At 42.1% G+C, this 26,837-nt stretch overlaps 1 long non-coding RNA gene and 1 pseudogene across 3 annotated transcripts in view; one reads left to right on the top strand and one right to left on the bottom strand.

Moving 5' to 3' along the window:
• The window catches only part of LOC121105707, a 100,244-nt gene that overhangs the window by 8,711 nt on the left and 64,696 nt on the right, over window positions 1-26,837 (bottom strand). Inside the window, exon 4 of one of the 3 annotated variants that reach the window (XR_005838333.1) lies at window positions 23,770-23,902. The exons of 1 other annotated variant lie outside the window; for it this stretch is intronic. This is a non-coding gene — a long non-coding RNA (uncharacterized LOC121105707). Of the gene's footprint in view, window positions 1-23,293; window positions 23,903-26,837 lie in introns of those variants that run through there. One more of the 3 variants, XR_005838332.1, reaches the window with a different exon arrangement.
• LOC103659832 lies at window positions 16,831-26,747 on the top strand (annotated as a pseudogene).

The raw sequence follows: 26,837 nt of genomic DNA, 5'->3' as shown, positions 1-26,837 counted from the left end.
AGCAGGAGGCCTGGTGGGGAAGACAACTGCCAAGCAACCGAGGGCTGGGGACAAAATAGACCAGGAGGAGAAGTAAAACCAAGAAATATTTAAAAATTAGGTGCATGACATATGAGGAAAAAAGTCCAAGGTTAGCCAAGAATGACTACTTATTGCAGGATTCAAAACCTCTGAATGACAAAACTTCTGAAAAAGGAAGCAATGGTAGCATGGGGCACCCTGCTGACACTTCTCCCCGCCTGAGTACTTCTCCATTTCATCCTCCCTGCAGCTGCCCAGAGCAGACAAACAGCAGCAGCCCTCCCCTTGCAGGCCCCATGAACGGCATGGCTGCAGCTCTTCTATGAAGTGAATAAACCAGACCTCAGCCTCATTTTCAGACTGACTCGATCCAACCAGCATTCCCAAATGCTGTGGCCCCAGAGGCTCAGGGTTCAGTCACGAGGCTGCTCCTCCCTTGTGGCATCCGTGTTCATGCCTAGAGACTGACCTGACCACTCGGGGACTAGCCTTGGTTAAACTGTGCCATGTAAGCTTGCGTTTGCGGTCATCTTCCCATCTGGAGTTTTTGCGCTGTACCGAGCCGCTCTGAAGCCGTCGCTGCAAGGGCCTGCTCAAGTCTGACCAGTCCAGAGAGGGAGGAGAGTTTGAAGCTCCAAATGAACCAAAGTGGCCAGCTAGTCCTGGTTTATCTTAGACTTTCCCAGGCCAAGCACTGAAAGTCCCACCTGCCAGGAAATCCCTCAGTCCCTGGCAAACTGGGGTGATTGGCCACCCTAAAAATCGAGATGTCACAGCTTTGGCACCTGAATATGTTTCCTCACCTGTAGAGTGCTGGGATCGGCCAATACAGCTTCTAAAGTTACTGCCCCATCTAACACCTCGTGACTCACTCTCATGCCCCCAACCTTACCCATCAGCTCTCACACAGAATTCACTGGGTCCAAGTCCTGAGTTCCTGTAATCTGATGATAAGCTAATCATCGGTGTGTTAACAGGAAAGGATGTTGGGGTTCACAGAGGAATTTTAACAATCGCTCTGGGAGGAAGGCGTGTGGCTGAAGCCAAGTGGCTCTAATGGCGGGAGTTCAGCTGGGGAGATGGGGTGTGTGGCTCTGTGTCATCCCGGAAGGGAGATGTTTTTAGACAGGCATTTCGAGGCACACAGCCTGACAGAGCTGATTTGATGGGCTGGTTGCAGCTGCACCGCAGGACCGGTAGCCACGGGCAGGGCATTCTTGTCTGACCTGAGCCAACTTTCATAGGACGACGTGAATAAAGTCAGTACTTGAAACCAGAGACTGCAGAAGAAAGGAAGTAGTCTACTGATCGCACTATTTATTTATTTTTAAATGCATTTGCCCTGAGCCCCGGACTGTCATCTGAAATACAGGGGCACCTGGGCGGCTCAGTCGGTGAAGCGTCTGCCTTCGGCTCAGGTCATGATCCCAGGGGCCTGGGATTGAGCCCCACATCGGGCTCCCTCCTCAGCGGGGAGCCTGCTTCTCCCTCTCCCTCTGCCATTCCTCCCAATCGTGCTCTCTGGCTCTCTCTAGCTCTCTGTCGAATAAATAAATAAAATCTTAAAAAAAAAATAAAATTGAAAACATGAAATACAGATATGCAGCTATCATCTTGGGGTACTTGAGAATTCGAACTCTGGCATCACCCCTACCAACTGTGTAAAATTGGGCCAGTGTTAGGTTGAGTCATATGAACTTGCCAATATTAGACCTTTTCACTCGCAAAAACGGGAACCCACATGGCTAAGTCTAATAACTTGCTCTCTTTTCCTCAGTCTCCTCGTGCATGAAAGGTGGATAGGCACCCAGCTAGAAAGCATGCAGACAGGACGCGGTGAGAAGGTGCTCCGAACAGTCACACTTCCCGTCCAGTGGTGTCACTATACTGCTGTCTCCACGGCCACCACTGGCAAAGAAGCACAGAGGGCCCAGGTACGCGCCATCAGCTGAGCGTAGGGAGCCCCAGACTGTTTCGGGATGCGCAGCCCTGACAAACCAAGGGGGATGGGCCGCCTTAGCCGAATGTAGAACTTCAGTCTCATCCCAGGGTTAGGAAAGGAGAATAAGGTTTATACCTCAGATTTTTCAGTTGTTCTGAGAATTGAAGTTTCGCTTTTTCTCTCAGGACGGAACAACCAATTCTAAAGCACAGCAAAGGGCTTTTATAATGGGGTCTTGCTCTAGCAAAATTGGGCCCCATCTCTAGCCTCACATCTGTGTTTGTAGCAACCACACAATGTGGCCACCTGATTCAATTTGATTATATATACACATACACATGTACTGGGAAGCACGAACAAAACAAATGAGATAGCCTCATCACTAGTGGAGTAGAAAAAAGTTACACTGGATTTCTTCTCTCAATAACTAACAGGAAGCAATAAAAGGAGAGGAAACAAAACATTTTGCTGCAGTACTGTCATTATATAATTAAATAACATTTATTAACTTAAGCAAATTCACTTGGCTTTTTATAGTTCAAGGAATCTAGGAAATAGTTTCCTTACATATAATGAGGAAGTGCATTGTTAGGTCTCTTAATATGTTTCTTCCCTATAACATTTCTGTGTTTTGTCTGTTCTCTGCACTTTCATTCCCTTGACATTAAAGTGATCTGTTCACAGAACTGGGAACACAATAATTCTTAGGTCAAATGATAGCTGGGGGAGCCTTTGGACGCCAAGGCCAGCACCTCCCTACTGTGCACATCCCATAGATATGTTATCAGAAATCTAAAAAATAAAAAAAAACAACCTTGAGCCTGACTTGTTTAAATTCCCTCTCAAGCAGGCCTCTTTCAAATGTGAGAAAGTTCGGCTCTCAACATGTATTAACAATAAAGTGTTTACAATAAAATGCCTGGCTGTGCCTATTAATGGCTTTGCTCTTTGAATTAATTCCTTCCTGATGACAAAGGCTGAGCTTTTGAACTTCTGGGTATGGCTAGCAGGGCATTTTTGCTTGGCTTGGCTCTGTTAAATGGGTAGAAAAGGCTTGGTTGAGCACCTGGTATTTTGTGGCCGGTAATTATACTACAGTTGTTACTGTGCATTACCAAACTTCATTTTTTGACCACAAGCCAACTGTATTCTTTAAAACAAACATCTTTTGAAAGCCTCCTGTGCTTTGAAATTATTTTAAAATCCACTTTGCGAATAGGATTTGGTGCAAAACAGAATTTTTTAAATGATGTTTTGCTTTAAGGCAGCATCTCTTCACCTGTCATTTGGTCTGAGTTCGTCAGCTCTCACTAGCAGTAGGTAATCTTTCCACTTATGCTGTTGTAAGCCTTCCTTTTCCTCTCAGCACTGTGGGTGTGCTTACCGTACAATGACCTGTCCCCCAGGGAACAGATTTACTCTAGAGTGTGTGCTCATAACTGAGGCAGGGGAAGTGATAAACACTAAAACATTCAGAGAAACAAATCACCTTTTCCGTATTTAGAACACTAGTAAATCATCCACGGATAGGCTTTCGAAGCTGTGAGTCTTCCTCCAAGACTGGGTTCCCAATTCTTTTCTTTTTTCTTTAAAGATTTTATTTATTTATTTGACAGAGAGAGAGAGCACAAGCAGGGGAAGTGGAGGGAGAAGAGGGAGCCCAAGCAGAGGGAGAAGCAGGCTCCCCACTGAGCCTGATGCAGGACTCGATCCCAGGACCCTGGGATCATGACCTGAGTCAAAGGCAGATGCCTAACCGACTGAGCCACCCAGGCGTCCCTCTTTTCTTTTTTTTAAAGATTTACTTATCTGAGAGTGAGAGAGAGTGCACATGCATGCGTGGGGGAAGGGGCAGAGGGAGAGAATCTTCAAGCAGACTCCCCACTGAGTATGGAGCCAGACTGACCCAGGGCTCGATCTCACAATCCTGAGATCATGACCTGAGCCAAAATCTAGAGTTGGCTGCTTAACTGGCTGAGCTACCCTGGTGGCCCTAAGTTCCCAATTCTTAAGTGAAAACCTGATCACCAAGAGTGTAGGATCAAGCCATCAGGGGTGGAGCCATCTGGTTGAGGTGGGGGAGGGAAAACAGTACATTTAAAGACCAATCAGGCAGGAAGGGGCTTAATCTGCTAGTTCCCCTGACAGAAGAACTCCCATTAATCAATGCTTCTTCTCCTCATTGTTATTTTTATTTACTTTTATTTTTTCATTTATTTGAGAGAGAGAGAGAGATATCAAGAGAGAGCATGAGCAGGGAGGAGAGGGAGAAGCAGGGTTCCTGTGAGCAGGGAGTCAGACGCAGGGCTCCATCCCAGGACCCTGGGATCACGACCTGAGCCAAAGGCAGACGCTTAACCAACTGAGCCACCCCGGCGCCCTGCCACACTGTTAGTTTTAGGAAAATGACACAGAGACTTCGCCTCACAAGGACCTGATGAAATTAAATGTGATACACATGTGATTAAATTTTTTTTTTTTCCTTGGTATTCCCCTATCCCCACTTCCATGCCTTGGACAGCAGGCCCTTGTCTCACTACCTTAAGGTGGAGGAATGATGTGATAGGGTAAAAAGCAAAACAAGAACAAAACTTCTGTGAGTTGTGTTTTGTGTTATAAAAGCCCTCAGAGGATAGGAGAGGATTTGGAATATAGCCAAAGGATTTAGAAGGAAAAGGTTTGACAACAGTGGGGCTTTCCTGGAACAGTAGAAACACTTCCCTTCACTGGGGTAGGAGGAGAGATGGATGAAAAGTGAGAGAGCAAAGCTATGAATGGGTCCTTCCTCCCTACCCTGCCCTTCTCCCTCAGGAAGGCAACAAGCCTGCGGAGAAGAATGGCTGTGTGGTGTGGGCCTACAGAACTTCCTAGACCCTGGAGTGGCTCCAAAGTAGCAGGGAGCTGCTGGACATGAATAGGCCATGTGAACAGGCAGTAGGCACAGATATATCAGCATCAGTGGGAAGACTAGAAGGAACTGTAGATATCTTGGTTGGTGCCTCCTCAAACACCTAACTTGAAGAACGAATGGATCTCCAATACCCTGTACTAGCCTGTGCACTCCTTTTTTTTTTTTTTTTTTTGAAGATTTTATTTATTTAACAGAGAGAGACAGCCAGCAAGAGAGGGAACACAAGCAGGGGGAGTGGGAGAGGAAGAAGCAGGCTCCTAGCGGAGAAACCTGATGTGGGACTCGATCCCAGAACACCGGGATCACGCCCTGAGCCGATGGCAGACACTTAATGACTGTGCCACCCAGGCGCCCCTAAACTGTGCACTCCTGCTGCACCACACCCTAAACTTAGATATACCCTCAAAAGTAGAGAAGTACCCAAATGATGGAAGTCATTGCTGACACCTTTCAACATAGAGCCAGAGCTGAAAAGATAAAGTAGGTTGATTATAGTGGAGTAATATACACTTTGGCATACTTGTGTTTGTATACTGAGATCAGTGCCTTATCTAGTTTGAGCTTCTGTGGAAGACAATGGGGAATAGTGGAGAGACACTAACCTGAAAGAGAACTCTGTCATTTAGTAGTATGTGATTTTGGACAAGTCATGTAACTACTCTGGGCCTCAGGGTCCTCAATCTATAAAATATGTATAATAACACCCATCCTGACAACCTATAGCACTGTTGTGAGAATGGGATACTGCATGTGGATGTCATTAAATATAGCACAAGGCAAGGATCCAGCCTAAACAGTATCAAATACAAATCATAATTAGAAGAAAAATCTTATGAAATAACTCCAACTTATAGAAACTTGTGGAAAAGACTTGTCAATTTCCTTTTCTCTTCCTGGCACACAAAAGATAACATTTCCCAACATTTCCCAGCCTCCCTTGTGGTTAGGATGGGGCCATGTGATTGGGTTCTGCCACTGGGATATGGCAGAAGTAACAAACCGTACTTGTAGACCTAGTCTCATATCCCCCTGTCTGGTCTTATATATATATTCCCTTCTCCCTCTGTGGTAACTGCTGAGACCATATGTTGAAGCTGATGGCATTTTAAGACAAATTGCCAAGTCATCACTTGGAAGAGGTGCCCAAGAGTGCCCCCTTCCTACATTGGGTTGTGGTGTAAGATGTAAACTTTTATTATGTCAAGTCAATAGTATTTTTGGGTTATGTATTCATGTAGCCTATCTAGACTATCCTGACTGATATGGTACTATAATAAGATAACATATTATTATAATATATATACATATTTCATATTATCTATCATCTATCTAGCTATCTACCTACCTATCTATAAAATGAGAAGTCTCAAGACATGGAGGAGTGTCTCAGTCAATATCTTTCCTTCCATATTATGAAGAACATATAAATTCAGTTTGTGCTATTCTTGAGCAAAGATGTCACAAGCACAGGTTATGATGACATTCAAGTCTGTGTCTGGCTTGCTCAGTGGAAGCATGGTCACCTGTAATCCTGGCTCTGATAGACCCCAGGCCCTCTGCACTACCTCACCGCCCCTGCTGCAGTTGCAGTGCCTTGCCTGATCACTGCACGGGCTTGGCTGGAAGATGGCCTCCTCCCTCCTCATCTCAAACTCTCCATGGACACTCAGCATTCTAACAGGGAGGACCCAGGAGATGCTCTTGGATCTAGGCAATGAGGAAAACCATTCTGTAGGGAGCACAGCTATTACTAACCATCTCAAAGCAGTAGGTTTTGCATGTTTGCTTATTACTACCTCCATTCCCCAAACAGTTCCAACATACATACGTTTGCAGCTTAACTTCTGCTCAAGCCACCAGAGCAATGGGTACTGCTGACTGTACTCAGAGACCACGACTGTACTCAGAGACCACAACTTCACTGCAGCCCTGGAGGCTGTCCAACTGCAGACAGAAGGACAGTAATGCTTTTCCCAAAAACTATACTCTCTTTGTCCAGGGCTGCCAAGAGAGTTCAGTTATCTTCAAGGCCCCGGGCTTCAAATTTTCACTGCCGCATGCCTGGTCATGCCTGGTCACCACCCTCTCTCTGGGTAAGTCTTTATTCTTAATGCATTTGCACCATTGGGAAGGATCTCTAGGAAGGCCTGGTCACTTCATTCCTTAACAAAGACTATCCTCTTTTGGACCAGTTAGCTGGCTTTGATCCTTGCCAGAGAATCCTGCCCAGTGGGCATGCAGACTTGAGGAACCATGAATACAGTGAGAAATCTGTCAGCACAACTGAATGAAATTTCAAAGCCCTTGTCCCGAAGGTCAAAAGTACAACTGTACTATCGTCTTTGAATGAATGGTACTGACCTTCAGAAAAAAGAAAGCATTAATATTATTTTCTAGGTAATGTTATTATTTTTAAAGTAATCTCTACACCGAACGTGGGGCTTGAACTTATGACCTTGAGATCAAGAGTCATATGCAATACTGACTGGGCCAGCCAGATGTCACTATTACTATTGTTATACTGAGAATCGGTGATCTGAGAAATAAAGATACTTTAAATGTTTTAATTGTTGTTTTCTTTTTTTTTTTTAAGATTTTATTTATTTATTTGACAGAGATAGAGACAGCCAGCGAGAGGGGGAACACAAGCAGGGGGAGTGGGAGAGGAAGAAGCAGGCTCCTAGCAGAGGAGCCTGATGTGGGGCTCGATCCCATAATGCCGGGATCACGCCCTGAGCCGAAGGCAGACGCTTAACCGCTGTGCCACCCAGGAGCCCCTAATTGTTGCTTTCTAAAATAAATGCTTTTAGAATCATAAAACTAATACATGCTTAGTGTGATCAATTTGCCAAGTACAGAAAAGTATATAAAATGTTTTAATAACATCTATCAGCTTCTTTTTTGTGATATAATTGGTATGGTCTACCTTCCCTCTATGTTGTATGTCTCTTGAGGAAAGAAATCATGGCGTTTCTTCATCTCTGTGTAGCCCATGACACTGAGACAGAGAGCCTTGAATACAGTAGGGCACAATAAATGTTTGTGGAATGAATGTCATTTAATGAATTTAGGAAAGCTGGAATTTTTACCTACCTTTGTGGACCAGAGTCTTCAAGGCAAAACAAAATAAAAAAAGATACCTTCAATAAGAGACTGGGTGGAGTGGCCACGACTGTGGACTCTGAAGTCAGGCAGATGTGGTCTGAAATCCATCCCTGATCTTGCTAGCAATGTGTCCACGGGTGAGTTATCTCAATTTTCTGTCTCTGGCCTGATGGGGCTGTGCTTCAAATTGCCCTCACCCCTGGACCCAAGCTGATGGGATATTCTCTCCCTGAAACAATGCCTGGAACTGTCCCAATTTTAGTATTAAAACCCCCACAGCTCAGGAAATTCCTCAATCTCAGGCAAACCAAAGGCTGGTCACCCTACAGAGAAGTAGGACAGATGATATACTGGCTCTTAAAGCAAAGCACAACACTTTTCAGTGACCCCAGCAAGACACATGGTCACAGAGAACTCTGAGGGGTGATATAAAGGAAAAACTCAAGTTTTTTCTTGCCCGAGTTGGAAAAAAAAGTCCAGTTCTTCCCTACTATCTCTTTCTTTCCTGTATATGTCCTTTACTTTCAGAGAACACTTCTGACACTTCTGGTCACCAAATGTGTGGAGGTGTTTCCCCCACCAACCAATTCTCTGACACCAGATGGGTGTCTGACAATTTAATTCAATTCTTAACTTGTCTACCTGGAGATAGTGTCAGATCCCACAGGTTAAAGGCTCAGGCCCATGAGATTGCCTCCCCACTTCAGATTGTAGTCACAAACCCAGGTTGTCACCTGTGTTTCTGACCAACCAGCTACAGACTGGGGTTTCCAGCAACTCCCTCCTTGGGTTCAATTAATTTGCTAGAGTGGCTCACGGAACTGAGGGAAACAGTTTATAATAATAGGATATGATAAGGAATAGAGATGAAATCCGGTTGGAAGAGATGCATAGGGCAAGGTATGGGGGAAAGAGCGGGAGTTTCCATGCCCTCTCCAGGTACGTGCCGCTCTCCCAATACGCCTATGTGTTCACTAACCTGGTAGCTCTCTGAAGCCAGTTCTTTTTGAGTTTTTACAGAGGCTTCATTACATAGGCATGATTGATTAAATCATTGGCCACTGGCGATTCAATCAACCTCCTGGCTTTCTCCCCTGCTCAGAGGTCAGGAGTGGGATTGGGCGTGTGGAACTGAAAGTTCCATCCTTCCAATCACATGGTCCGTTCTCCTGCCAATCAGCCCCCAACCTTAGGTAAGATCCAAAAATCACCTCATCAATATAAACAAGAGACACCTCTGGGAGCTGTGAGTCAGGAATTGTGGAGAAAGACCAGATATATATGAGAAACATATTTTAGGCATCCGAACGAACAAATACATATTTCTTAAAAGCACAATATCACAGGTGGGGATGTGCCATCCCCGCTATATCAGGGGGAGGAGACCTGGAAGTATTTGGTTGCCAGCTCTTATGACCTCCAGACCTGCTTTGTCCCTTTCCTCCCCCATCTGGGTTTACAGTCTTCCTCAGGTGACATTCAGCTCTCTCACCTGATCCTAGCACATTTATTGCCAATGGACTTTTGCCCCCCATGCTTCACTCCCAGAACAGCATTGGAAGTAAGTTGGGCAGCGGATGCCAAAGACAGAATCGGCCTCTCCTGCACCTGTAACCATTCATAAATTTATTAATTAGTGGATTCATTTATTAGACAAATGCCAATTGAACCCCTATTGTGCTGGAGAGGTACTATGTGATATGCTGTGAACTTCAGGGTAAAATATTTAAGTCCAAGAAATAGTAGGCTGCTAATATTAGGCTTTTACTATGGCATATATAGATATTATTTCCTTTATTCAATTATTTTGTGGGCAATTTGATATTTTTCTCTCCTGCCCCTGTCAACATTCACTAAAGACTGAATTTATAGGCTCAAAATAAGTAATATTACTAAAGGGCTCAAACTAATAAGCTCATATCTGCTTAGCCAAAGGGCACTGCCCACCTATGGCTCTGCCTGCAGGATTAGGTGCTGGGTTTGGAGAAGGGAATAGGAGTTAAAATTGGGAAGTTGTGATGCTCTTATACATTTGCTAATCCCTGGAGCTTGATTTTATGCCATAAGTGTGCCATTAGCCATTCCCAGATGCCAGTAGCTGCTTCAAAAGATCTAGGTCACAGTAGTTTCCCATCACTTGGGAGCCCTGAAAAATCCCATGTCCAGGCCACATTGTGAATCAATTACGTCAGAATCTCTGGTGGGGGAAGACTTAGATATTGCTATTTTTAAACATTTCCCAGGTGAAGCCCTAGCCCTAAGACTGTGGTCCTCAAATTTTAACCTGTATCAGAATCACCTGGAGGGCTCAGAAATTGCTGGGTCCTCTCTCTGGAATTTGTGATTCAATAGGTCTGGGGTGGGTCCTGAGAATCCGCATTTCTAACAAGTTCCCAGATAATGCTGCTGCCGGTCTGGAGCCCACATTTTGAGAACCACTGGTCTATGAGACCCTCGGTATCCTTAACAACTGAGTGGAATAGGGATGGGATAGTGGTGAGGAGGCCTGCTCTAGATTTTTCTTACTTCTGGAGGATCTGTTCAGGTTATTCTGTGGACTCAGATCTGCTTGAGAGTAATCTGTAGGATGTAAGTAAAATAAAATGACCTGTATAGTTGCCAGGTTTAACTGTGATAAGGCACACAAGGCCTTAACACAGAAGTGGCCACAAAGCAAGCACTCAAACGATGCTAGCCCCCGATGCTGGACCATGTTTCCCCAGAAACCCAGTAATGATCTGGAACCTCAGAGAAGGGTCTGAAACCTCCATATCTCAGAGTCTTTCTTCTATCCTTGCTCCCTCTCTTTCAAAATAATTAGTGAAAAGGCAATAAACATTTATGATTTAAAATATGTAATTGTACAAAAGGGTGAGAAGTATTTTGCCTCCCCCAGGAGCTCTCCAGTCCTCCTGTTCTGTTCATCAGAGATACGCACTAGTTCCGATTTCTTATCTATGCCTCTAGAGATATTTGTTGTAGATAAAACCGCAATTGTGTGTATGTGTGTGTGTGTGTATCCATCTCTTTTTAAAGAGTATTAATGATAGCATGCAATATATACTGTTTTATAATCTTCTTTTTAATATACATAATTGTGCAAACTGATCTTTTTCACCTAAGATGATATCTTGGGGATAGTTTCATATTAATGCATATAAACCTGCGTTATCCTTTTTCTTTTCTTTTAAGTAGGCTCCAACACAGGGCTTGAACTCATGACCCCGACATCAAGACCTGAGCTGAGATCAAGAGGCAGACACTTAGCCTGCTGAGTCACCCAGGCACCCCTCTTTTTCATGAGTCTGCATCGCCCCATTACAGTTATGTAGCATAAATACTTAACCAGTCCCTGTAAATAGATGTTTCCTTTTGTTCCCCTTTTGCCATATAGGCATTCAAGCAACAAGTCAAACAGATCTATCAGATAAATTCATTCGGGTGAAATTGCTGGATTAAAGATTATGTCCCGTTTCCATTTTGACAAGAACTGCCAAACTCCCTAGGAATTACTAAGAGGCTGGACAGTAGCAGGGTTCTGCTGCCAGCTGCTTAGGGTCAGTTTCTGGCTTAGCCACTTAACTAGTTGTGTAACCTGGGGTAAATTCCTCAATAACCCTATGCCTTATTTTCCTCATCCATAAAATGGTGACAAGAGCAGTGTTTCTCTCACAGTGTTTTTATAAAGGCTAAATGAGAGACTAAACTCCTAACACAAAGCGAGTCCTGGGTAACTCTGACACAAAATAGAAAATACAAAGTCAGAACCAGACAAGTAGAATTCTTGAGATAATAGGGGCACGTGGGTGGCTCAGTCGGTTGGGCGACTAACTCTTGATCTCAGCTCAGGTGTTCATCTCACAGTTGTGAGTTCAAGCCCTGCGTTGGGTTCCATGTTGGGCATGGAGCCTACTTAAAAAAAAAAAAATCCTTAGGACAATGGTGGGTGACCTGGATTATCCCACCTTGGTTGGGCCTCTCTGATTCCATGTAACACTAATAGTTTTCAATGACCCCTTTTTTGGGCTACACATTGTAGGCTGCACTGATGGGGCTTGTGTTACAGGGCATGGTATGTCTAAGGGGTCTGGTAATCTCACTAGGAGTAAGGTGACTTCCCTGAGGGTCAGGCTGATGTCTTCGCTTTTCCACAATAACTAATATGGCCTAAGAGTGGGAGTTCCAAAGGAGTCGCTAGAGGAGTGATGTGCCAAGAGTGAGATTTAATGCTGAAGATGTATGAGAGGCTTGCATGGGGAAGCTGGCACTGAGATAAGTAACTTGCCCAGGATTACACAAAAGGAAATGTTGGAGGTAGAATTAGTGTAAGAGAAAGCATTCTCTTTCCATTGTGGGAAACAGCCTCCAGCTCTCTCTTTTACTACAGGAATGGCATTGGCCATGTAAAGAAATGATGGTGGTGATAATGAGGATGACTATGACAACAGCAGCTAACTAACATCAACTGAATACTGTGGACCAGGTGTTTTGCTAAGCATTTTATATGGATTATTTTACTTAATATTCCTTGTGAATTTCATTTTTACTTAATGATCCTTGTGAATCTCACATTCTTTGTTTCCTAGTACCCTTTCCTCATCAATCCCTGCAGGGCCCCTCTTTTTGTCTGTCTATCTATCTATCTATCTATCTATCTATCTATCTATCCATCTATCTATCTATCTATCATCTCATTTTATTTATACCTCCTCCCATACTCCTCCCTCTGCCTAGAAGCAACCATTCTATTGTACTTAATTTTTAAAAAAAATTTAAAAAGATTTATTTATTTGAGAGAGAGAGAGTGCATGAGTGGGGGGTAGGGACAGAAAGAGGGAGAAGCAGGCTCCCCGCTGAAAAGGGAGCCCAACACGGGGCTCGATCCCAGTACCCTGAGATCATGACCTGAGTGGAAGGCAGACGCTTAACCAACTGAGCCACCCAGGTGCCCCCTACTGTAGTGGTGCCCCCTACTGTACTTAATTTAATGTGTATCTTGTTTGTGTGAGTTGTTGCAACACAGGTTGTGTTGTTATGTTGTGTGTGGTTCATCCACTTTTCCGCAGGTAGCAAGGCCTGCATCACCATTATGCAAGACTGCTGCTGTTACAGGTTGCTCCAAAATGCTTGAACTACTATAGTAGAAAAGTTAACTCACATACTGCTCTCTCTCTCTGTTGATGTCCAAGGACCCAGCAAGACAGTCTGAGAACATGAAAATCACATAGTCTTGGTTCCATTTCCAACTAACAGGCTTGGGTTGGTTTAGTTACAATAGCTCTTGAAAGGTCAGCAAAATGAAAGGATAAGCTAGAGACCAATGGAAGTCCAAGGGTTGGTTAGAAGCATGACCCCTTTCCCCCCATCAGTTCTTCTAACACCAGGTCACCTCAAATAACAACAAACCATGTAGATATGATGGGTTTGCCATAAAACGGTTTTAGGACAAGTCTCCTAGCCTCCCACTCCCAACCAGAGTAGCATCCCAAGCCTCAGCATGGGACCAGGTCCAGGTACACTGGAGCTTTAGTAAAGCCCCTAACTCACATATCCAAGTCAATTCCTGATGGTTAAAAAAAAAATGATGTTCTAAAGCTAGAGGTATAATTAAATCTGTATAAACCAATATAATCATCCCAAAGTCAGATCCATTTGAGGCCAAAAGCCCTTCTACCATCCCCTAATGTTCAAACATTCTACATGCACTGCTGCCACACTGACCAGCCCCCATTCTTCCCCTTCTCCCCCTACTTCACACTATCCTTCTTTCCTTGGTTGAACTGTGTCCCCCCCAAATAGATATGTTGAAGTCCTAACCCTAGTCCCTCAGCATGTGACTTTATTCATAAATAGGGTAATTGCAAATGTAATCAGTTAAGATGAGGTCATACTGGAGTAGGGTAGGCCTTTAATCCAACATGACTGGTGTCCTTAGAAGAAAGCCATGTGAAGACACAGAGACATACGGGAAGGTGGAGGCAGAGATTGGAGTGATGAACTCACTGAGTTTCTCCTTTCAGACCTGCTAGGTCCTTACTCTCACTCTCCCAAGCCAGACACCCCTCTCTTTGTCTCGTCTTCCGCATGTAATACGGCTCAAATTTTCTAAATTCTAACCACTCCAGTATCTCAGACCTCCTCTCTCGCTCAGTTCCCAACCGACCTCGCCTTCACTACTAACACTATATGGATTAGTACATTAGCACTCAGCAAATGTCAACTATGGCTACACACCCACCTCTCTTCCTTCCAATGTGCATCATGCATGGTTGCCAATTCAGTTGTGAATGCACAGTTGTGAACATGCCACTTTTCTGCTCAAAAACCTTCAGTGGCTTCCTGTGGCCCAAAGTATAAGGTCCAAAATCCATTGCCTGATATATGCCCTGCACATAACTCCAACCTATTTTTAGAGCTAACTTTTTTCACCACTCATTTTCCCTCCATGTGCCCTCATACAGCTAAACTGAACTACTATTTCTGTTACAAACTCTCGGCTTTCTTACCTACTTTCCCCACCACCTTTGTTTGTAGTCTGTCTTCTGGGAGTACCCTCCTTTCTCCCATCTCTTCATTTGTGTATACTACTTATTCTTCAAACCTCAGTTACAATGCCACTTTCATAAAGTCATCAATGAATGCTTTGCTCTGCTTTGCCCCCCTAAAAAGTTATTGCTCCAGTCTCTGAGTTTTTGTAGCTCTTTATCTAGACCTCTGGACACCTAACATTTCCTTTTGTATTAAAGTTATTTGTATTAACAATAGACATCTTTTGTTAAAATCTTAATGCATTATTTTATTTAATTCTCTAATGACTCTATGAGGTAACTACTATTATCCCCATTTTTCAGGTTAGGAAAACTGAGGCCGGAGGGATTAAATAATTTATTCAAGAATGCATACGTGGTGAAGCCAAGGTTCAAATGAATAGAGCCCCAGAGCCCACACTTCTCACCACTACTACACAAGACTATCGTGGTTTGCTAGACAAGGAGCTCCTGGATGGCAAAAATCCTTCGATGCTCCATCTTTGCATCTCCCAAAGTACCTAATGCCATTCACTGCACTTTAAAAAAGCTCAGTGAAAAGAGGCACAGACTTGGTCAAATGTTCCCTTTCTCTCATCAGGAGGTGGGTAAATTAATGACTATTATATGGTGTTTGATGTAAATACTATAGTTCCGTTCTGAGCCCCCTCCCTGTTTCTTTTTGCCCCTTTTCTGTGCTCAGCTTGTGGAGAAGGCAGTATCCCTCGGAAAAGTAGAAGGGACCTGTTTCCACTCTGAGAAGACCTTAGACGAGTTCTACTGGGGACGAGAGACGTCCTGAGCAGTTCTCAGGCAGCAGCCCTCTCTAGCTGGCAAATGCTCTACAGTTTGCAACCTCAGGCAATTCCAGAGAATGAACCTTTTGAAATGAAATAAACAGAGAGGAATGGAACCTTTTATTATCTCCAGATGGGACTGTACACCTTAGAAACTGTAGAAATAATTCTGTAATCCCTGGATCACAATTCTGTTATCTCCCAAAAGGAAAGAAAGTTCCTTTCACTGAGAACTGGTAAATTATGTTAATTAAAAAGCCAACGTCGATTAAATTCTGCAGATTGAATCCCCATTCCCCCCATCCAGATTTTTCTGGTTTGCTTTTTATTTAACTTTGCATTGCTCTCCCCGCTTTTAAATAAGATATTAGGTTGAGTTGGAACACACACACACACACACACACACACACACACACACACACACTTGTAAAACTGTTGTTTCTGAGCTGTTGTTTCAAGACTTAGAAGTTATTTTTAAAATGAGGATGAAATCTGGCAGTGAAATGTCCTTTAGGGTATTATTGGAAAAGGAAACATGAAAAACGTATCTGTAGTATTTTATCTTATACTGTTAGTGGTGGCCAGCTGGGCAGCCTACACATAGAAGGTGTCCAATAAAAATTTACTGAATGAATTCCATACTTAATAATTTTGGGCTATAACAGTATAAAATATAACTTTAAAATTGACGGTGCCACCTATTGGTGAAGATATAAAATTTAAAATGATAACTTATGTAATAAATTAATGTTTCTCAATCATTTCTTTCTTATTCCCTCAGAGATTCTAAGAGATATTGAAGAGTTGGAAGGAATAGCTTGCTTGATCCGTGCAGACAAGAGGCACTAATGTTTTCAATTGGTTTGCTCTCTACTGGGCACCTATTGAAAGCTCAATATTTTGCAAGATGCCAGAAAAGTAAAGACATGGCCCTTGACTTCAAAGAGCATCTCATCTACTTGGAAGGAGAAGACCTAGCTCCTGAGAACAATGAACAGATACAATAAAACAATAAATACCCTGACTTTAAAATGTACAGTGTTCACTCCATATACATGGTTATGTCTTATATATTACATAGTATCCATACCTTTTGGACAGTACAGAAACAAGTCTGTTTTGCTTACCACTTACCCCAGGCCTAGCCCACCGCTATCCCTGGCACTTAATAGGCAATGATAAACACTCCTGAATAATTGAATAATTCAGGTCTCATGGTTAAATACATGTAGACATGTAGGTTATAGAATATTTTAAACCCAGACTGGCAAACAGATCAGAAAATACATGTGAACACAGGAAGTCCTATGGAAGAAGTGGGGTTTGAGTTGTGTTCTGAAGAATTCCTCAAGGAATTTATAACCCAATACAGATGAAGCCATCAGCTCAGGCAGCCCTCTTGCTGTCATGGATTTGGGTCTGAACTGAGATTTCGGTAGTTTGTTTTGCCAACCCATTCTTTTTCCTCAGCCAATGACTTGGTTTTTGCTCAATATTGGCTAAGTCCAAAAGCAAAGAAGAGGGCAGATGGTGGGAAGTTGCAAGACTGTAAACACATGTTTTACTCCTGAAATCTTATGGGCAGGAGTAGTTCCTGCAGTATGCAGGTAGCCTCGTTAGGTTCCTCCAACCTAACTCTGTGGTCCAAAGTATTCCTATAATATTTGACAATAAGTATCAAGAGTCTTAAAATGATATTTTTTGATCTTGTATTTTTTCTTCTTAGAAAGTATGCTAAGGAAATAATCAGAAATGTGAACAAATGCTTTCTGGAACAAAGGAAAAATCTGTACTCAATATGGAAACAGTTAAGTAAGCTTTTTGGTTGTTTAGTTAGGAAAATTTTGTTATAGATACAAGACAATTCTCACGTGATCTTAAAAAATATGGCACAAAATTGGGGTGCCTGGGTGGCTCAGTCGGTTAAGCACCTGACTCTTGATTTCAGCTCCGGTCATGATCTCAGGGTCATGAGATTGAGCCTTCCATTGGGCTCCATGCTCAGTGGGGGTCTGCTTGAGACTCTCTCACTCCCTCTCCCTCTGCCCCCCCCACCTCTCTCTCTCTAAGAAGTAAATCTTAAAAAATATGGCACAAAATTTGTATATGTTATCTCTGACTAGAAGGATTACAGGTTGTTTTGTTTTTACTCTATTGTAAAAAAATCTTTGAAACTTAGTGGGTGAAATTTAGCTCATCCATTCTGGTTATTGCTGCTTTCATTATCTTTGGGTAGATCATTTTACAACTTTGTAGAGAAAGAGGTTAGTTAACATGTAGGAAATTGATAGGAATGAAAATATTTCCTGCTGTAGCTATGTAAATGATTCCATTAATGCAATGGAAATTAATTTTGTCTGGTAGATAATAAAAATTTCTGTAATTGAAATCTATTTGAACTGGTTATAAGATCTTCCTGGTTCCCTCATTAATTAATGAGTTAAATAAAATCTTTGATATGTGCTCATTGTATATTTACATGAGTCACAATTTTACCTTTTTTGAAAGCTATCCTTTAACACTACATATTTTCTATATTCTAGATTTTTTTTACAGTAAACATGTATTGCTAATTTTTAAATAAACTTTTAAGTATAACATGCATGTTATACTTAAGTTTAACATGTATGCATGTTTTAATTTAAGTACGTATTCATGCATATGTCAGTTTACAGCTCAGTGAATTTTCACACAATCTGTATAGCTATGTAACCAATCCTCAGATCAAGGAATAGAACATTCTTACGACCTCAGAAGTTGCCTTCTTGTCTCCCTCCTAGTCACTATTACCTCCCCACCAAATGGTGAACAGTCCTGATTTCTAACATCAGAGATTCATTTTGTCTGACTTAAACTTTATATAAGATTTATTTATTTATTTGAGAGAGAGAGAGAGGGAGAGTGCACACATGCGTGTGCATGAGCAGGGGGAGGCGCAGAGGGGAGGAGAGAGAAAATCCTTAAGCAGACTGCCTGCTGAGCTCAGAGCCTGACTTGGGGCTCAATTCCAGGATCCTGAGATCATGACCTGAGCTGAAATCAAGAGTTGGATGCTCAACCAACTGAGCCATCCAGACGCTCCTGACTTTAACTTTATATAAATGCAGTCATACGGTGTGTACTCATTTGTGCCTGGCTTCCTCTACTCACTATTATGTTTCTGAGATTTATCCATGCTGTTGTATGAAGTTTTAGTTCTTTCATTCTCATTGCTGTGTAGTATTCTATTATGTGAACAGATTACACTTTATTCTACTACTGATGAACATTCAGATTGTTCCTGGTTTGGGCTATTATGAATAATGTGCCTGTGCACATTTTTGTACATTTTTTTGGTGAAAATATGAATACATTTCTGCTATCACATGTATTAATTTAAAATCTGAAAAAATAAACAAAAATTACACAGAAAAGTCATTTTTCCTTTTTCCGCTATAGATCATTCTATCAATATGCAATTCCTCCGATAAATAAATTCTTTTAAAATATAAATGTACTCCAGAATTAATACCCATTCATGCCTTATTGTGAATTTCTTTTTTTTTTTTTTAAGATTTTATTTATTTACTTGACAGAGAGACAGCCAGCTAGAGAGGGAACACAAGCAGAGGGAGTGGGAGAGGAAGAAGCAGCCTCCCAGAGGAGGAGCCTGATGTGGGGCTCCATCCCAGAACGCCGGGATCACGCCCTGAGCCGAAGGCAGACGCTTAATGACTGTGCTACCCAGGCGCCCCTATTGTGAATTTCTATAATCTGATGAAGTCAATAGCTAGTTGAGAAGTTTCCCCTGGTGCTGGAGGGTGTAAGGAAATCAGGGTGCGGAAAAAGGAGTGGGAGATTTGGGGGCGCCTGGGTGGCACAGCGGTTAGGCGTCTGCCTTCGGCTCAGGGCGTGATTCCGGCGTTATGGGATCGAGCCCCACATCAGGCTCCTCCACTATGAGCCTGCTTCTTCCTCTCCCACTCCCCCTGCTTGTGTTCCCTCTCTCGCTGGCTGTCTCTATCTCTGTCGAATAAATAAATAAAATCTTTAAAAAAAAAAAAAGGAGTGGGAGATTTGGGTGTGATAGAAAGGCAGTAAGTGTAGGAACTTGAGCGGTGGGGCTAGGGAAAAGGAGTCAGGAGAGGGGAGATGTACTGACTTTTCCACTCATTCAAGGTCTTGGCTATTGCCTTCTGAAAAAAAAATCACTACAATGATTGTTAATGTGATCTATCTGTTTTAAATAGTTCAGAGTTGGCAAAGGGCTTTCATATCCATTACCTCATTTGATCTTGCTCTCACAAGAAGTTGGGTATTTTCACAACTGTTTTTGTTTTAGATGCTTAAAGCTTAAAATTGGATATCACAGTTGGGTGGGTAGGATTCCAATTCCTCCCACTGAGGCCAGGCTCCATAAGCTAAGCACATTTAGTTCATCCTCTTCAGATCAATTTGTTATCTCCCTATTCAGTCCCCAACTCAGAAAATAGGGAAAGAAGGAGGACTTAAAGTGCAGGAGGAGCAGAAAATATGCCTTTGACATCTCTCTTATCAAATATTGTAGACTCTAAGGGATATGCCAGAGGTCTATCCTATAGGTTATTAAGGGGCAAAAAGAGTGGTACAGACTTGCAGAGTCTACACTTTGGCCTTCCACAAGTGGGCACTGACTGGCCAAAGACAGTGGAGTAAGATGAAGTGGGTGAGTGGAGGGTGGAGATTCAGGATAGGCCCAACCCAGCAGGCTCGGTAGGAATGGGACATGGGAATAGTAGTGAGAATGGCATTGGAGCTGCTGAGCACAGTCTGAGCTGGAAAGAAATTCTAGTATATCTAAGTTTTGGGTGAAATGGTGCAATGGATAGGATGTCCTAGACAAGTTGTAGTGAGTCTGAGGGTGCAGGTGGGTATTAGGTAAGTAGTTTAGCAGCTAGTCTGAGATCTTGGAGGTGATGAACAAAGAGACCCAGGTTGGGGTGTGATCAGGCATCTCAGTGAATCTGAGGAGAGAGACCTTTGTTTCAAGAAGGATTTTTCAGAACTTTTATCTGGACTTGGAGCTGTTTGAGACTCTTTGAATATGGTTCAGCTGTGCTTACTGTAAAGCACCCGCAGCAGTCCTAACATCAGATGACAGGGGAGGTGGCTGTGTTGCAGGCCTCCTGTGAACAGTCAGGCAGAATGGGATTCACATGAAAACCCCTGACAGCTACTCCCCTGTGTCTTTTGCTTCAGTGCCTTGAGAAAGGATTAAGGCTGATCCATGCCAACCCTGTCAATGGGCTCACTCTAACTTGGCAAGCAAATTGTTGTTGACAGCTTCTAGGTGTGCGTTTTCTTAGAGATGGATTCTATGCAAGAAAATCAGATTCTTGTTGCCAAGGTATTAATTTAACAGGTAAACAAGTTGCAAAATGCTAAAGGGGAACATGAAAATGTTTCTAGGCTTTCCACTGGGCTCATCAGGGACTGCTTGTCTGCTACTCCCACACTGAAAAGGCCCAACAACTTCATTGTAGATAGAATGTTTTATCCTTTTCCTAAATATATATTTCAAAGCTTACTGTTATACCATGGGACCCTAGCCCTGTATATCCATAAGGAGCCTCTCATTTAATATGTGAAATAAACAAAGAGTATGTTTTTCATTTTAAATTTATAAAAATAAAGGAGTGCAGGAGATTAAGTAAAGTGTTCTGCATCACATAATAAAGGATTAAAACTGGATCTTTAACTTGTGATTAGGTATCTGTATCCAGGTATCTATCATCCATAGAGAATATACTGTCTGGGAGTCTCACTTTCTATAGACCTGAACCATTAACCCCACAACCTGGTCAGGCTATCAGTTTAGACAGATTTCATCAGGGCTTGGCCTCCTCAAAGAGCAGGCAGCTCTCAGATGCTGCTTACTCTCTAACTTCTAAAGTATCCAAAGGATTTGGCTATCCCACAGGCCTCTGAGATAAGTACTGGATTTCCCTTCCAGGATTTCAAAGTTGTTCTTTAGGGACAGCCCAACCCTGATTGCTCAATTTTGCAGGCAGAAGCACAGATTAATCATCGGTATGTGAGTTCCTCTTCTATGCTATCTGAAGTTTCTTGGATGACTTTTTTTTTTTTTTTAAGATTTTATTTATTTATGTGACAGAGAGACAGCCAGAGAGAGAGGGAACACAGCAGGGGAGTGGGAGAGGAAGAAGCAGGCTCATAGCGGAGGAGCCCGATGTGGGACTCGATCCCGGCACGCCGGGATCACGCCCTGAGCCGAAGGCAGACGCTTTTTAACGTCTGCGCTACCCAGGCGCCCCTCCTGGATGACTTTTTAATTTATAAAATAAAGTAGTAGCCTCTTTAATGTTGCTGCTACAAATGGCCTTTTCTATGTATATTTCAAATTCCCAAAAAACAATTTTCCTACAGATGAATATAAATATGAGTTTCTTTTTTTAAAGATTTATTTATTTATTTATTTGAGAGGGAGAAGGGTGGGGAGGGGAAGAGGGAGAGGAAGGGAGAGGATTCACAAGCAGACTCCCTACTGTGTGTGGAGCCAGATGTGGGGTGGATCCCATCATCCTGAGATCATGACCTGAGCCAAAACCAACAGTTGGCTGCTCAACTGACTGAGCCACCCAGTTGCCCCTATAAATCTGAGTTTCTTAAAATTTCATGAAGCACTTTATATAAAGAAAAAGACAAACAGTTGAAGGGCTAGTTATACACACCATTAACACAGATGGGGAATGGGTGAGTTTTGTAAGGCATAAAATTGGGATGCTATAGTATCTTATTACTTAAAAAGTGTTCCATTTGGGGTGGCAGGAGGAAAGGAGATAGCTCTTGGAGTTGAGTCATGAAACCTGTCGCCTTTGGAAAAGAGGAGCGACCAGGTGTCCACTGGCCAGGTGAAGGTGGAATGAGAGCTGCCCATACTGTTAACAAATTTTTTTTTTAGTACAGTCTTCTTATTAAAAAGGAAGACCGTCTCATATTTCAAATAGAAAATATGACAAAAGAGAGAGGGGGAGAAAATAAAATAAAAAACACCTCACTACGCCGCTGATTACTAATTTCTACAGTGGCTTTCCATTGTTTTGGGAATTCACTTCTACATTCAGGGAGGAATGATAATTATGCTTGAAAATATCCTAAGTCACTCAGTTTGGGAACAGAACGCTGCTTTCTTGGTTGAGCAGCTAATGCGGTATTTATAAGCCATGTTATTTAAATGTAAAGAAACAAAAATAAAAGTTTCTGTTACCGCTAGAATCACACTCAGCATGACTAGATACTCAGAGCATGAAAAGCACATGGGACCAGAAATGGTTCAAATTCACATTCCCTCCTTCATATTTACTTTGGGTTAAGTTCAAGCTAATTGAAATGAAGGTAAGGCAGAAACCATACCATTTAATATGTTCTCACTTGCTCTTCCCCTCCTCCTTTCTTTCTCCACTTTCCCTCTTCCTATATTCTTTCTCTTTTGCTGCCTACTCTTACTAAGTTTAAGTGAATCCTAGTGAAGATAATGCTAAACGTGATGCTACTGTGTTAATAATACATTTGTGTCTATCCTTCAGTAACTTTTAAAGTTACAAAAATACATACATATTAATGAAAAAATTCAAATAGTACAGAAAGTATGAAATTAAAAGTAAAAATCTTTTTCCATCCTCTTGTCCCATTCCTTGGCATTCTTTCTACTTTGAGAGAAGGAGCAAGACCCAGTGTTGGGTTGGGAGTGAAGCCAGGGGGAGTTCCTTTCTGCACTTTTATAAACTATGTTCTTTGTGAATGTTGTGGGTTTCTTTTTAATTACAATTATTTTTTAAAGATTTTATTTATTTGAGAGAGAGAGAGAGAGAGTGAGCAGGGGGTTAGACAGAGGGAGAGGGAGAGAATCTCAAGCAGAATCCCGCCTGAGCGGGGAGCCTCACGCAGGGCTTGATCCCATTACCCTGAGATCATGACCTGAGCCGAAATCAAGAGTCAGACACTTACCCGACTGAGCCACCCAGGCGCCCTGTGAATGTGTGTGTTTTAAAATTATTTAGATGGAGGGATTTGGAGAGCAAGAGGAGATGAAATGCATCTGGTCAATCTACCACCTTGGACCAGAAGCCCTTTAAGAGCTTTTAAAACCATGCTTATATTCACACATTTATTTATTTTACAAAATTGGAACCATTGAGCACATATTGGTTGTCACCAGTGTTTGTCCTTAATAAACTTTCAAAATCTTTTTTTTTTTTAGGGTTTAAATAAAGAGCCTTTATTAAAGCCATGACTTACAGAGGCATGATTAAAGCTATGGAAATACCAAAGGATGGTGGAGGGACTCAGAACAGACAATGACATGTTCCTAAACCCTGAAGGGATAGGCTTTGGGAGAGGAGACATGCTCATGGAGAGACACAGCTCCTGCCAAAGTCATAGCACCCAAGCAGGGAGGGATTAAGGAAAAATACCATGATTACCTACCTCCTCCTGACACCTGTTCTCATGCTGGTGCCTCCCATTGGCCAGACCAATTAAGAAGCCAGCCAGCAAGGGAACCTGAGTGATGCAGCCTGCTGTGGTCAATACCTGGGGTTGCAGAGTTCAGAGGCTGGATCTGAGGCAAAGGGAGAGTTATCAGCACAAAAATAATTCAAATTATGTTGCAAATGTATAAATTATTTTCATAGTAATAGAGGGAAGACACAATCTTCTATTAGTAAAAATTTAAGGTAATGTTAAATATTTTGGGTCCATGAAGGCTACCTTTTGTTTTTGTTTTTGTTTTTTCTCTTTAAGATTTTATTTATTTATTTGACAGAGATAGAGACAGCCAGCGAGAGAGGGAACACAAGCAGGGGGAGTGGAGAGGAAGAAGCAGGCTCCCAGAGGAGAAGCCCGATGCTGGGCTCCATCCCAGGACTCTGGGATCATGCCCTGAGCCGAAGGCAGACACTTAACGCCTGAGCCACACAGGCACCCCGATGAAGGCTACCTTTTGACCCTCAGATCACTATTATCTCTTACAAGTTGTCAACCTTACCACAGACATTCTGTGTTACTCAAGAAAATAATGCGATAATAAGAGGTGAGATTAGGATGTCCCAATCAGACTGTCTTTTCTAATTTATTAAACTTTAGAAATCTTATTACATTAATAAATATTTACCTATAACATTACTCTAAACATAAATAGTATACCTCCTATGGATGCATTTAACTTAACTCTTATTATTGGATAGGTAGGTTGCTTTTACTCTTTCTGTGTGATACATACGGCTTGGGTGTGTTCTAGGTAGTTTTACTATAAACATCTTTGCTGTAGACATCTTTGCATTACTGCAAACATTTTCACTTAACTAACTGACCACGAGGCAATTTTGTCATAAAAGATAAAATAATAAAGAATGTAAAAAGAGATATTAAAAAGGACATAATGAAACATGAAAAAGTTAATAACATTAATTATTAATTTCTTCCTACTTTAAGAGAGGTATCAGTTTTCCAAGTACCAGGATGTTTTTTTGTAACTGAGATTTGTACTGGGTTGTGAAAGCCTTTGACATGGTTGTTTGTTCTTTGCCTATTGTCACATGTCCCTTGATAGACGGTCCAAAGTTCTATGGGAAATGTGGAAGAAATGCTAACTCTGGGATGCATTTGTTACTGAGCTTTGTTATCATTATAACTGATACGTTACCGGTTTCTAGCATAGTCTAGTATGCCATCTGGCTTTATACCTCTTATTTCACACTTCTAGTAAGTTTTACCACCGTATTTTCTAACAAGTTGATGTATATATTTATCATCTACTATTTTAAGACCGCCATGTCTACTCTTCGCTGTATAGACCATTATGAGAACTAGCTAAGATTTATATAATATAAAAACGGGAACTTTGCTAATGGAGAAATGAAACCAAACTGTCAACCAGTTATGTTATTTTTCATGGCAAAATGCCTTACAGCCAGTTATATGGGGCAAAAATGTTTGTGGCAAAGATGTCTACAGCAAAGGTGTTTATGGAGAAAATACTGGACACAGCTGAGATGATCTGCCTAGTAAGTAGCAATCTTTTCATATGTCATTAATTATTTCTAAAGATAGAGTTGTGAAATTGAAATTGCTCCCCAAAAGATATGTAGATGTTTAAAGCCTTTGAGTGTAATGGGTATTTGCTGTTTTTCTATCTTAACTGTGCGATCTAGAAGCTAACGATGAATTAAGCTTCTTTACTAGGGTGGGACACTACTTAAAACTTTTTTCCTGTCAGGGTACCTGGGTGGTTCAGTTGGTTAAGTGTCTGCCTTCAGCTCAGGTTGTGATCCCAGGGTCCTTGGGATCAAGCCCCAAGTCAGGGTCCCTGCTCAATGGAGAGCCTGCTTCTCCCTCTCCCTCTGCCCACTGTCCCCCCCTCTGGCTCCCCTCTCATGCTTGTGCTCTTTCTCACTCTCTTTTTCTCAAATAAATAAATAAAATCTTAAAATTAAAAAAAAAAAACTTTTTTCATGTCAAGATCTGCCTCATCTTCCAAAGTGGGAATTCCCAGCACTAGGCTTGTGGAGGTGGAAGAATGACCCACCTCCTTCCAAAAACTGGAGTGAGTCACTATCAGCTTTCTTTTCCCCACCCTTACCTCCCAGCCTTTTTTTTTCTTTTTTCTTTTAAGAGGTGGAATTCAGCCTAAGGGTTCCAGTGGTTTGGAACTGGAGAGAGGTATCTGTTCTAGGTCTTCTCGCTTCCAGATTGGAATTTATCTCATCTCTTAAAATAGAGCATTCTTAAGATATACTCTTAACTAAAGGCTAATTTAAGGTATCTTAACCAATTTAACAAAGTAAAAAGAAATCTCCACAAGTCTTTGAAACTATTAGCAATAAAAAGTCTATTTTAAAAAATAATAAAGACCCTTCCCTGCTCTCAGCCATCTTGGCAGCTGCTCTTGGTTGGGGCTGTCCCACACGTAAGGTTTGAGGATGGTGGCCTCAAAGAAGAGGAAAAGTCACTGGAGTTGATCAATTCCAGGCTCCAAGTCATTATGGAAAGCAGAAGGTACATGCTGGGGTATGAGCAGACTCTGAAAATGGTCAGACATGGCAAAATGAAACTGGTCATCCTCATCAGCACCTGCCCAACCTGAGGAAATCTGAAATAGAATACTGCGCCATGATGACCAACACTGGTGTTCATCACTACAGTGGCAATAATATTGAACTGGGCACAGCATGTGGGTAATACTACAGAGTATGCACACTGGCTATCATTGATCCAGGTGATTCTGATATCATGAGAAGCATGCCAGAACAGACTGGTAAAAAATAAATCATATGAAATTTTTCTTTAATAAAACTGACCAGAGCTTGTTTTTTGTTTTTTAAGTGAAATGAACTTGTGATGGATAGTTATTTTGGTGGTAAGATTAATGTGAATTCTGATATCTGGGTAGATTCCCCATCTAATTTGTGTTCCTTTCCACCTGAACTCTAGAAGGCTTTCACAGACCATCTTGGGGCATGAAGAAAACCCAGCATGTTGGTATGCACACATCCCCC

This window comes from Ursus maritimus, unplaced genomic scaffold (genome assembly GCF_017311325.1).
Source record: "Ursus maritimus isolate PB19 unplaced genomic scaffold, ASM1731132v1 scaffold_1, whole genome shotgun sequence".
Taxonomy (NCBI): Eukaryota; Metazoa; Chordata; class Mammalia; order Carnivora; family Ursidae; genus Ursus; species Ursus maritimus.
This window is presented reverse-complemented; position numbering and strand designations above follow the sequence as displayed.